This window comes from Sinocyclocheilus rhinocerous, unplaced genomic scaffold (genome assembly GCF_001515625.1).
Source record: "Sinocyclocheilus rhinocerous isolate Xijiao unplaced genomic scaffold, SAMN03320098_v1.1 scaffold778, whole genome shotgun sequence".
Classification (NCBI taxonomy): Eukaryota; Metazoa; Chordata; class Actinopteri; order Cypriniformes; family Cyprinidae; genus Sinocyclocheilus; species Sinocyclocheilus rhinocerous.
The window spans coordinates 793,093-806,888 of NW_015650332.1; the positions used below are offsets into that span (position 1 = coordinate 793,093).

Below are 13,796 nucleotides of genomic sequence, written 5' to 3' on the forward strand. Positions count from 1 at the left end.
TATATATATATATATATATATATATATATAAACATTTCTGTCCCCCTCACTTCTGAAATGATGGCTACGCTCCACAGTGTAATATAGGTAATCAGTCTAATTTTGTTGGTTCTTTACAGTTGCCAAGCAGCTTGGCACATAGTAACAGAGAGTGTGATCACAGGTGTGCATATAATGGCATTATAATGGCTTCAAACATGGCTCATCCAATCAGAAACATTATAAGTGTATTCTAAGGTCAGAAAGCAGGGCAAAATGTTTGCACACACAGATAATGCTATCTGAAGCACATAATGAGTGGACATAAGCATTTCCTGTTGTATATTTACATGTTTAGTGAAGGAGAACGAGAGAGCTGCAAAAGGATCCATCTGTTTGCCTCCGTTTGCCCCAAACACCTGTGTTTGAATGCACAGACCACACTATTATATCAAACACATACACACATCTACAGATGTATGTGGATCTCAGCTGTATTGACACAGAAGAACAAAGACATGTCCATGTTTGACAGACAGGAAAAGAGAGAGAGAGGAAAGCGAGTGTAAGAGTAAACGAGAGGAGAGTGGGTGAAACAGATTGTGCTGTCAAAGGGGATGGAAAGGGCTCAATGTGACGTTGCCACGGCAATGCAGAGTGGGACAGAATAAAGTAGCTCCGTGTGTGTGTGTGTGTGTGTGTGTGTGTGTGTGGGCGATACATATTTCCCCTCTCTCCCTGCCTGACTCACAGCAGCATAAATACTACAGGCGCTCTCAAAGGCAATGCTCTCATCTGTCCTCTGTCTCTCTCTTGTCCCTCAGGCCTGACAGCTAGTCCCTGTCTCACACACACGCTGAGGCATTTTATGGGACAGTAGGATAAGTGCAGTACAAGACTGATGAGACAGACAGCAAGAAATCCCCCTGTCATTCTTTTTGGTAGCTAGTTTTGGGTTGCTATTTTCGTTAAACTAAGATGGTTGAAAACTAAACGGTGTGTATAAAATTTTGTTTTGTTTATGTGTGCAGAAGTGAAATACACTTTTAGTTTAGTTTTATATACTTCCACACTTTTTTTCACGAAGTTAACGAAAATCTTTTTAATTATTTTTTTTTACTGCTTTCGATGCCGTTTTTATCTTGTAAAACTAGATTTTATTGTAATTTGTGCATTTTAACCTATATTTTTGTGTATGCTGTCCTTATTTTTTTAGTGCTGGGCAACGATTAGTCACAATTAATTGCATCCAAAATAAAAGTTTTTGTGTATATAATATATGTGTGTGTATTGTGCATATTTATTATGTATATACAAATACACACACATGCATGTATATAGAAAAATATGTTGTTTATACAGTATATTAAATATATTTATATATAATATCAATTATATGAACATAAATATATACATGTAAATATTTTCTAAATATATACTGTATGTGTGTCTTTATATAAACATAATAAATATACACACACATATATTATGTTCCCAAAACTTTTTTTTGTTTTACTCGAACTGATGCATGATATTAGTGTGAACATTTTTTTAAGAAGTTAATACTTTCATTCAACAAAGATGCATTAAATTAATCAAAAGTGACAGTGAAGACATGTATGTTATAAAATATCTGCTTAAAATAAATGCTGCAAATGCTGTTATTTTTAACTTTCTGTTTATCAAAGAATCCTGAAAAAAAAAAAATTACATTTTGAACAAAAATATTAAGCAGCACAACTGTTTTCAACATTTCTAATAAGAAGAAATATTTCTCAAGCACCAAATCATCATATCAGAATGATTTCTGAAGGATCATGTGACGTTAAAGACTTGAGCAATGGCTGCTGAAAATGTAGCTTTTCCATCACTGTAATATATATCATTTTAAAATACATTAAATTAGCAAACAGTTATTTCACAACAGTCCTTTAAAATATTTCTGTTTTCACTGTTTTTTTTAATCAAAATAAAAACAGCCTCGGTAAGCATAGTGGCTTCTTTCAAAAGCACTTACCCACCTAAAACTTTTGAACAGAGAAAAATGTATCTGTACAACTTCCAATACAAATATAAATATATTTAGTGCACCAAAATGTAATTTCTAACAGTCTGATGAGGTGCATTCTCAATTTGATTATGAAAACCCACACTGATGTACACAACAACAAAGTACAACAGCTATCAAATAAAGCTTGACTACTAAGAGTTATAGGGCCCCCTCTTGGTGAACAAGAGAATAATCAGTTTTGTCTACACTCTTATTTGAGCTCAAGTTTACCCACCGCAGTGCTTGCCATAACACACACCTACACAGAGCCATCACCACCCAGCTAGAAAGGATACTGTTACAGCCTATGCCTCCATCAATATCCATCTGCTCATTAAGACAACTTCTAATGAGTCTCTATGAAGAATAATTGCTTTTCATGGATGTTGAAAAGGGGGTGGGGGGTTTAGTATTTTTTCCTCTCTTGCTTTCTTCAGACCAAAGTCTATTTTACTTTTACAATGAATGCTGACGCCAGGTCTCTGCGGTGAAGGATCTGTCTTTGCCAATTTGCCTGAGGTGAACCCGTTTAGACTGTCATGGGTATGTGAACATCTCAATTACCATGAGATGGTCAGACGGTTTGGTAAATTTACACACATCACACACTGCATTGGTCTGACTGAGGTTTGAATGTCAAAACACTGACAGAAAGCTTTAATAACGTTGCAATAGTAATGAGCTACAAAGCAGACGATTGTGAAATGCCACGAACAGAGATCGTTAACTGAGAAACTTAAGCATTGGCTGTTCCTCAGTATGAATTACATAATGTCTGTGCATCTGGTCTGGGGTTAATACAGCAGGGGTTATGTAAATAAGGCACTAATTCCATGGAGTCATGGAACAGGAGAGAGAGTGAGAGAGAGGAAAGTCATAGGCAAACAGTGAAAAAGAGAGACACAGAGTGACCCGCCAGGTTTACGTGATCTGAAACTGATGGTTGCATTATTGATTGTGTTTAAAACCCGATGCCAAGATCACATCACTGGCAGACATTTCTCCAACACCATTGCCTACTAAATAACATCTAGTCAGCATTGTTAGTGGACAAAGACAGTGCTATCTAGTCATGTTATTAAGGATTCTTAATACAAGATCCTTTGCTCACTTCATTCAGTCTAAACAGTGTGGATGCGAGAATACTCATACACTACTGTTCAAAAGTATGAGGTCGATAAGTTTTTTAAAGAAGTATCTTCTTTGATCCTCTTATGCTCACCAAAGCATTTATTTAAAAAATACAGTAAAAAAAAAAGGAATTTACTCCTGTGATATCACATGATCCCACATGATTATTTGATCACCAAAATCATTTGGTGCTCAAGAAGCCTTTCGTGCTGCTTAATGTTTTTGTGGAAAGCTTGATACAGGATTCTCTAAAAGTTTAACAATTAATAGAAAGTTTGAAAAAATATATAATTTATTTGAAATAGTAATCTTTTGTACCATTATAAATATATTTTTGTAATTTTTTACCAATTTTAATGCGTCAAAAAATAAACTTTTTGAATAGTAGTGTAGTTTCACACATTAGATTTTAGATTCTATTCACAATTCAATATTGATTTGATTCTGATTCATTTGTAATGAATCAGAATCAAATAACAGCTGTGTTATAATGTCTATTTTACCACTGTAAATGACAAAAATATGAATTAAAAAATTAACAACATGACCCAAACTATATACTGTAGTTCAATTGTTATTTATTTAATAGACAAGTTTATTTGAATGATTAATTCAAACCACTTACTCAAAAAAAAGTCATTTGTTGGTGAATCAGACTGCTCTGGTTGCTCTGTACAGTATGTTTATGATTTACTTATAAAAGAAACTGGTTCAAATAGTCATTTGTTACTCTACACTGGTCACACTGTACTGTACATTATTGTGTGCAGCATGTGAGGTCAACTATAAAGAAAATAAATGTATTTTCTTTTCTTTTTTGTTTGGCGTTTTTGCATTTTTCTATGACAGGACAGTATAGATATGACAGGAAGTGAGTGGGAGAGAGAGATGGGGGTGGGAACGGGAATGGTCCACAAGGCGGGATTCGATCTCGGGATTCGATCTCGGGACACTTGAAACGCAACTGCACCATATGTCAGCACGCTACCCACAAGGATATCGGCGGCGACATACAGATGTATTTTCATATTAATTTTTAAACATACAATTTTTAAAAGCTACTGACTGCATGTGTAACCCCTCTCTCTCGCTGGCCTCCGTTACACTCACACCCCTAAACCTCACTCCCATCCGGGTCATGGCACCAATGTAACCCCTCTCTCCCGGGTCTTCACCGCCACACCTCATTCTTGTTCCGAGTGGGTCTCAAACCCGAGTCTCCGGCATGGGAGGCGGACACACTAACAAGGAGGCTAAAGACTAAAGCACCTACTTGCTGGCCTCCTTTACACATGCATTATATATTCTTTTATCTTTAATGTATAGAGACAATTATAAATCTTTCTCGGGCAGTATGAAGAGGAAGTCATTAATGCACATTCAAATCCATTGACTCCAACTTGCTATTCAATTTCTAGCAGGTAATAAGCACTACAGTCATTAAATATTCACTTGGTTATCTCTGAAGCTCACTTGAATTTGTTGTAAATCATTAGAGGTTACATTATGGTGTCTTGCAAAGCAATCTGAAATCAGTTCCCTTAAATGGTGTCTTCAAATGCTGCCAGTTAAGTAACTGACTGTCTGGCGCAGCGAGGAAGCCAGACAGCTGCCTTTAGTTTCAAACACAACCTGTGGCTCTGTTTGCTTGAGCGGCCCGACATGTAAACTTCTGGCCAAACCAATGGCATGAGTTTGGCTGTGACAATGGAAGATGTTGGGGGGAGGGTTTGGGAAAACTGTTTGGATTATTTTTACAATTCAGGTTGGTGCTGCTAGGGGCGCATAAATTGCAAACCTCACCTTTTAAGGCCAAGTCATAAAATATCCACTCAGAAATTATTTCATGAACCATTAATTATGACAAAGAGTCTAAACCAGTAACGTGTTTTGAGCTGTCTTGTCTGAACGTGGTAAGACTGATACCAATCTGTCTATGTGACCCTGCTTTAGGCCTGTATGAGACACAGGGGCGCAGAGTGACGCAGTGTCACAGGTTTATCCCTTATCTAATTGCAAAAGCAATTAAGTATTTAATGGGGACACCTGGTGATCGTTCCTCAATCATTTATCAGCTTTCCAGGATGAATAAATGATCAGTGACTGGCACTTTCTTGGTGATTTCGAAACTGGCCCATTTAAAGCTGTTTGTGTTGAGGCTGTGATGATCAGCCTTAAAGGGGTCATATGATGCGATTTCAATTTTTCCTTTCTCTTTGGCGTGTTACAAGCTCTATAGTTAACCCAAAAATAAATATGTACTCACCCTCAGGCCATCCAAGATGTATGTATATGTGTTTGTAGAGAAATTTAGCATTACATCACTTGCTCACCCATGGATCCTCTGCAGTGAATGGGTGCCATCAGAATGAGAGTTCAAACAGCTGATAACAACATCACCATAATCCACAAAATTCCAGTACATCAATAGCTATGTTTCCATCCACCTATTTTTATGCGCATTTTGGAATATTGCATTAAAAAACGCTGGATGGAAATGCCAAGATATGGCAATTTAAAAAATCCGCATAAAAAAACTTTTTAGCCGATAAGAAAAAATGCGCATAAACTACGATGGAAACACATTTACCGAATAAATTCCTCCATGCGCAACGAAAAAGTCACGTGACTTTGCGCTATGAGACGGGATAGCTTGAGTAGCAGCGGACCGATCTCGTTCACAGCATCTATATGTTGTTATGGTCGTTCTGAAATGCCTGATCAAAGTCTGTCATCAAAGTATTTCTGTATAATTGTCTTACACTCTTTGCTATTTGCAATGGTTATTATTTATATTTGCCATACCTGCTATGTTTCCACCCACCTATTTTTATGTGCATTTTGGAAAATCGCATAAAAAAACCCGCTGGATGGAAACGCCAAGATGTGCATAAATTCTAAAAATGCACATAAAAAACTTATGCACACATTTGAGTAGGATAAACTTTTTATCGAATAAGAAAAAATGTGCATAAACTATGATGGAAACACATTTACCAAATCAATTCTTCCATGCGCATCGAAAAAGTCATGTGACTTTGCGCTATGAGACGGGATAACTTGACTAACCAGCAGACCGATCTTGTTAACTGCATCTATATGTTGTTATGGCCATTGTGAAATGCCTGAGCAAAGTCTGTCGTCACAGTATTTCTGTATAAATGACAGCCAGAGCCGTCCTTAGCTGACGCGGGGCCCGGTGCGAGGTAGGGAGCCCTCGGTCCGTTCGCCGCGGGGCCCCCTCAAGTGCGGGGCCCGGTACGACCGCATCAGTTGCACCCCCCTAAGGACGGCCCTGTTGACAGCATTTATTGTGTTTCATCTGCTCGCTCTGAGGCGTAAGTACTTTATCATAATTATTATATTCAGTGGCTTCTCCTAGTTTTCTTAGTGATATTTAGTGCCAGTTTATCAAGAAGTGAAGATGTTGTTCTCTTTGACTTGTTGGATGGAAACTGTGCTTTGTTCGCAAATGTTTTATGCGATATTCCAGTTTTGCGCATAAGTTTAATATGAATCTTTGGATGGAAACATAGCTAATGAACCTCTTGTGAAGCAAAAAGCTGTGTGCTTGTAATAAACAAATCCATTATCATATCAACAAATCATTAACATGTTTTTTTTTTTTTTAAACCTTTGCTTCTGGCTAAAATGCAAGTCCTCTATCCATAATATTGCTTTCTCCTGAGAAAAGGTTGTCTCATCTGAATCAGGAGAGAAATTTGCACAGATCATCCACCGTTTACTGTACATGTGAAAACTGCACAAAACAGTTCTAAACAAATATCTTGGTGATTTTTATGGACAAGGACAACAGGGGATGGACTTTTTCCACTGAAGGGTTATTATGGATTATGGACTCCTATTTTGTCCAGAAGCAATGGTTTAAAGTTAAAACACCTTAATAATGTATTTGTCACTTAACAAGATGGAGTTGTGTGGATTACTTATTGATTGTGATGTTTTTATCAGCTCTCATTCTGACGGCACCCATTCACTGCAGAGTAAGCAAGTGAAGTAATGCTGTAAAGCTAACCAAAGTCATCTACATCTTGGTTGGCCTGAGGGTGAATACATTTTCAGCAGATTTCTATTTTTGGTTGAACTATTCCTTTAAAGGAACGTGCAAGACCAGGAAGAAATTTAACCTGCGGAGAGAGAGTGCAGAGAGGTTATATAAGACGATGTCTTTTGTTTCACTACGTGTGTATGCACATGGCAAAGGAATTAGGGGGAAAGGCACAGTAAGACAAAGAAAATCTAATTTTGATCTCCAAACTCTAAAAATGACAGAATAGGCCACAACATACAATAATTTGAGAACCATTGGAAAACAAAACAACTGAGGGTCTGTGTATTTGGTGGAGCCTTTTTTTTCTTGATGAAAATATGACCAGACAAGTCACCTTTATTTAATGACACAATGTAGTAAAACACAAACAACAACATCCCACCATAAATGTCTTCGGGACTAACCTGTCAGAACCATAAGTCAGACAGAAACTGCAACTGAACTGCAACTACAACCCAGTGCCCTGAGCAGAATGCAGGGTCGTAAATAAATGAATAAAGAAAGCAATGACAGAAAATAGATCAAATAGATTATGCCCTAAAGTACTTTCCAGTCAATATTATGCTGTGCATTCCCTCAACTGACAAACAGATATTAATCACCAAGTGCTACTTGTCCATAAAAGTGTATTTAACAACACCACACTGGCCCATAAATGTACAACATGTAGTAGATGTTATGGTTATGTACTATAAAAGTTTTTTCCACAGGCCTTTGCATTGCACCAGGATGTAAATCATTGCACTTGGCAGCCACAGGAGACTGTAAATGCTTCAATTTCTGTTAGTGTTGTGGATCTGAGATGCCTCAAAGTTACATAACAAACTACAAGTGCACTGTGACCTCCCTATGGAACTGTTTCCAGGCATCAGCGTGCAGTTGATACAGTGCAACAGGATGAGGTCATTGGATTTATTGGGTTTGAGTTCATGACAACATGTCACTTACTGACAGACCATGATGCTCTGGTGGCCTGGGTCACATGCCTGGATGTAACCCTCATTGTCACAAGCCACTGGGGTGTGGCCCAAATTTTCTCTTTCCTGTCTATTTATGTATTCAAAGGTACATACAAAATGTATACATATAACAACTTAAAGTACACCTCTTCTATAATAAACACATTTTTCATTTCTGAATTAAAATGAATTTATATATTTTTGTTGAGGCTAATGTAAAAACTTCAGGAGGATAAAACTTTCTTGATATCAAACCTAATTAAGTAGTTTAGCATAAGATTGTATTATTATATCTTAGAAAATATTCTATAAAACTTGTTTTACTGTTTTTCACTGCCTTTATGAAAAGGCAAAGTTAGTTCAGTTTGTAAAATGCCATATGGTGCATCCTAAAATTATTTAATATATTTATGAATTAGTAATTAATAATATTTGTTTTTAAAAACATTTTTTAAAAATATATTTTTTTAATGATTAAGAGGTGTACGCATACATATATTCAAGATGTAAGGATAACGTTAATTTTTACTAGATGGTTACCCCAAATGACATTTTAAATGTAATGTTTTCTATGAAAAACAATATGAATAAAAAGAGTACATTTTGAAGAACTTTTTAAAGCTAGATTTTTAAAAAAAAATCCTTTTATCGTGCACACTCTTACATGTCATGTAAAATGTCTAATGGTGCAACTCCTAAAACATTAAAAGATAATTACATTCATGAATCAAAAATCACAATTAAATAAATACATTCATAAAAAATGAAAATAATGATTAAGATGGGCATGTTTTCAAGGTCTAAGGAAACCATTTTCTTTTTACTTGATGGTTACACTACATGACAAAATAAATGTAACCCTTTATATGAAACCAGGTAACACTTTATTTTACGGTGTCCTTGCTACATGTTACATGTACTTACTATTATAATAACAATAAATTATGCATAATTACATGCAAATAAGCCTAAATCAATCCCTAATCCTAACCCTAACCATATAGTAAGTACATGTAGTTAATTATTATTACTCAGTACTTAAATGTATAATTACAATGTAACAAGGACACCTTAAAATAAAGAGTAACCTGAAACCAACATGAATTTATTTTTAAAAGCTTACTCCTTTGTTTTACTGTTGTCATTGAGCAGTATCCATGCTTATTTGTGTGTAGAGAGAACTTTAAAATCAAAGAGAGAGAGAGAGAGAGAGAGAGAGAGGGAGAGTTACGATAAATGACCTTCATGCAGCTCAAAAGAGTGCAATAGACAGTTTACAGTCCACTCCAATACACTGTCATTGAACCAATATGCCCTCCAGCCCTGTTAAGATACCATATGTTATTTGAAAGTAGAGCAGCCCTGCTATGTCAGAATCTTACTTGACAGTGACTTTGGTCATATGTCCACTTCCAACCTAGATCATCAACTTCAGTCTTCAAGTCCAATATAAATCAGCATGATTTATCTGTTGCCCATTTGTCCGAAACACGTGTGTGACAAAACTGCCTCATGATGTCACTGGTTTTCCAGCAGCGTGACCCATGGGGACCTCTTCCCCGAATACACCCCAGAGGACACACTGTGATGGAGAGCCAAAACCACAAAGCAAACCACTAATAAATGAATAGTCTAATAAAAGCTAGTGCAAATCCTTTATTATTTGCTCTCCAGCCTTCTCTAACCCCATCCAGCTCAGCCAGGAACATGTTGACGTTGACAACCAGCTGTAATTAATGGACCACATCACAAAAACCAGTTGGACATGCAGATTTGTGCAATACCACATCAGGGAAATCGGACCATTCCCCACAATTCCTTGTGCAGTGTCTTGTCACTTCTAGAATAGACTACAGCAATTATACTTTTCTGAGGAACTCTGAAACCACTGCAGATCTTAAGTTACTGTCTCCTAGGATGAATCGCTTTTGTTGCAGCATTTGTCTTCTGTGAGTCTCTTTGGATAAAAGTGCACACTAAATGAATAAATCTAAATGACAAAATTATCAGCAGAAATCAGAGCCTTTGACCTGAGGCAACCAATGTTCCTGATTTCCCTGTGGGAGATAATAAGAAACGTGCAGAACGGTAATGAGCGCAAATGAGAACAATGGAAACATCTTCCTCCTCCTCTGGTATCTGGCAACGTCACTCAGAGGAGAACACAATATACATCCACATGTGGGCGAAAAGAGAATCAGCACGTCACGGGAGTTTTAAAGGATTCTTTCCTCCCACTCTCAGTACTTCTTTGTTTTTGATAAGTTCATTCAACCACAACTGTCAAAGAGGAAAGATTCGAAAACTCAGAAGGACAAGTAACAACAAGTAAACGGAAATACCGAACACAAACACAGCATTAGAACATCTAGACATGAAATCCCAAAGACATACTGAATGGATCTGGTGTGCATGTACACGTCTCTTTGCACTTTACTCAGTGTGTACCTGTAGGCCATGCCAGTCCTGGCTCGGACAGAATCCTGTAATGAGAGTGTGTGTACGTTGAGGAACTCCTCCAGATGTTTTAGTTCTACCTGAGAGTTGGAATGCAGGCACACGAGTGGAGGATAAGGTTTCCCTCCGGCGTTCTGCTTGCCGCAGCGGCTCTGACCCCTCTCCTTTTTCCCACCCTTCTGCTTTGGAGTGGGGATATCAGGGCAAGTGGCTTTGTACAAGTACATCTCTACTGCTCACGTCCATACAAAGTCCAAGCAGGCCCTCAGGAAACAACCTTCTCCTGTTTCTTCAGCCTTTTCGAAGAAACAAAACAACCTGGATGTCCTCTTTTGCCAAGTTTCCCAGAATCCTGTTGCTCTTGTCTTTGCTGGTAAATATCCCCTGATTGAATTTGTCTCTCTGTTCACCGTCTTGTCAGTTACACATCTGACTGCAGTCGATCGACTCTTAGTTTCACTCTCTAATAAACTCCATGGGAATCTGGGACATTTTCCCTGCCTGTATCTCTCCCTCCATCCCTCCCCCTGCTCTCCCACCCTTTCCATCTCTGTCGCTCCACCTCTCTCTCTCTCTCCCTCCCTCACTCACTCACTATTTCATCCCCTATACTATTTTCTGATCCTACTTCTATGCCTCCACAGATACAGTAGACTTCGTCTACAGTTGACCTTTGACCCTCGGCTAGTGCTGGAACTACAACTCTGACATCATGTCTGTTCCAGGGGATTGTGGGAATGAGATGAAGACTTTCATTCCCATATCTAGATATATCAGCATGCTTGAGCATCCCAGCCAGAATTCCATGGAGACAAGCCAACAAACACACACAGAGGGGCAGTAATCCACACTCGCTCACTGACAGAGCCTGACAAAGTCATACACATATCACAAATTCAAGAGAGACACAAAAGTACACAATGAAGCATTGGTGGATAGCTGTGTGCATTCAGGATTAGAGGCTGTGGAAAACTGGTCAGCTACAGAAGTGTCAGCAGAGGTGGTGTAGCTGTCAGTTATGCTTTTGTTTAAGTTTATTTTTAGGAGACGGACGGAGTCCCATAAATAACACCAATTAATTTTCACACCTGCAGGACTTTCCCAAGAGCACATGAGTTCATGACTGAAAACTGATAACTCACTCTCTGCCATCACAACATAAACTCAAACGCAGTGAGCAAGAATAATCCTCAACCACCCCAAATAGGTTTATTGTGCAGTAATGACTGGATTGGCAGCACAATACATCTTTTTTTTTTTTGGAGTTCTAAACCTGAGGCCCGGGGCCCATTAGACGATCTCAGAAAACTTCCAAAGGGACTCATGATGACTAAAAAATATTTAAATTAATTCGATTATTATTAATATATTAAAATGCAAAACAATTTTTAAACACGCAAAAGCAAGACGTAAATGAAATGTATTTGTTATATAACATTAAAATATAATAATAAAATAAAAATATATATTTATTTTTCCCCATCAATCAGTTTTATGAACATACTGAATTTAGAAACATACTTTTTTTTAAACTTCTGAAATCACAACAATTATGGTTCATTCATTTTAATATACCATATTATACTTATACTATACTCCCAAACTAAGCTATTTTGTCATAAATACAGCAGTAATACTGGAAACAGCCTATATATAGGCACTTTCAAATATCGTGTTGGAAAAAGGAGGCTTTCAAGTCAAGAAGGTTGAGAACCATCTGTGTTAAACGTAATCTTTAGCAAATCTCAAAATAAATATCCAGTTTTATATTGTACATTTCATACTATAAATACAGTAGATTATTGTTGTGATTCCTAAATTCAGTTATTTATTTTTTATTTTATATTTATTTAGAATGATTTTAATATTAGACGATTATTATTTACTGGCCAAGATATTATAATATTATTAATAATTATTATTCTTTATAGTAGCAATATTTAAGTAATTTTACATGTGAGAAGAATGAGATAGCAGAAACACATGAAAGTAGCATTACAATTAATTTACAATTATACAGTTTAGTTGTCATTACACAAACATCTGACCACAGAATGCAACCACTAACCAATCAGAACTAAGTATTCCAGAGAGCTTGCAATATTCCATAAACAAGGAGAAACCTGAGGTCATTCAGGCCTAGTTAGACATCCATTCATTGTCCCCATTTAAGCATCCCTTTCCGCTCCATTTCTAAAGCATAGTATGATCAGCATCTGTGCTTGAGATGCACAAATGATGAAGAGTTGTATCTAACAGACCTCATATAGTTTTTTGCCATTAAGAGATAATGATCTGCAATTGCATTGCTACATGGATTAATGATCAGGACACCCCTGGGAGGGTAATAATTTTAGGAATGAAGGCCACAAGAGGTGTCATATATGTCCTACACCTTACAACTCTTGTTGTTATTAAATCTGATCTGTGTGAGAGTAATTATTACTGAACACTTGCAGCTTTAATGTTTACAGCTTGAGAAGAAATGTTTTACTACTAGATGATCAGGGCCCGTATTCACAAAACATCTTAGTGCTAAAAGTAGCTCATAACTCGCCAATTTAGGAGAAAATCTTAAAAATAATGGGTGTGTCAGTCCTAAATTTAGGACTACTAAATTTTAGCTCTAAGAGTATTTCACAAAGCGTTTTAGCACTAAAACTAGCTCCTAAATATGTGAAATGTTAGGAGTAGTGAAGATGACTCCTAAGTAGACTTGTGCCAGTATTCGGTAATGCGATATATCACGGTAATGAATATGCACGATATTGTTATTGTGGGCACTTCTAAATACCGTGAATAATTATATATTATAAATTATTCCGAATTTTGAATGCATTTTAACCTAAGTCACTAAGGCCCTGTCCACACGAACGCGGTTATTTTTTAAACCGCAGCTTTTTCTACGCGGTTAGGCCGTTCATCCACACGCAAACGCAGCACCAGTTCACCGAAACTGAACATTTTTGAAAACGCCTGCCAGGGTGAAGATTTTCAAAAACTCCGGTTGAAGTGTTATCGTGTAGACAGCGAAACCGGAGTTTTTGGCTTGTGACGTCGACGCCTGCGCTGTTATCTCCACCTACTGGAGACATTTTCAGGCTTCTGATTGGCCAACATGGCTTTACGGAGGAGATTATATCTCCAC

General features: G+C 37.2%; 1 protein-coding gene and 1 long non-coding RNA gene across 2 annotated transcripts in view; one reads left to right on the top strand and one right to left on the bottom strand.

The window, feature by feature from the left end:
• LOC107711772 (uncharacterized) overlaps window positions 1-934 on the top strand; it is a 7,863-nt gene extending 6,929 nt beyond the window's left edge. Inside the window, exon 3 of the long non-coding RNA XR_001636735.1 lies at window positions 804-934. This is a non-coding gene — a long non-coding RNA (uncharacterized LOC107711772). The remainder of the gene's footprint in view (window positions 1-803) is intronic.
• Window positions 1-13,796, bottom strand: part of LOC107711771 (voltage-gated potassium channel subunit beta-1-like) — an 85,419-nt gene that overhangs the window by 55,833 nt on the left and 15,790 nt on the right. The window lies entirely within an intron of this gene.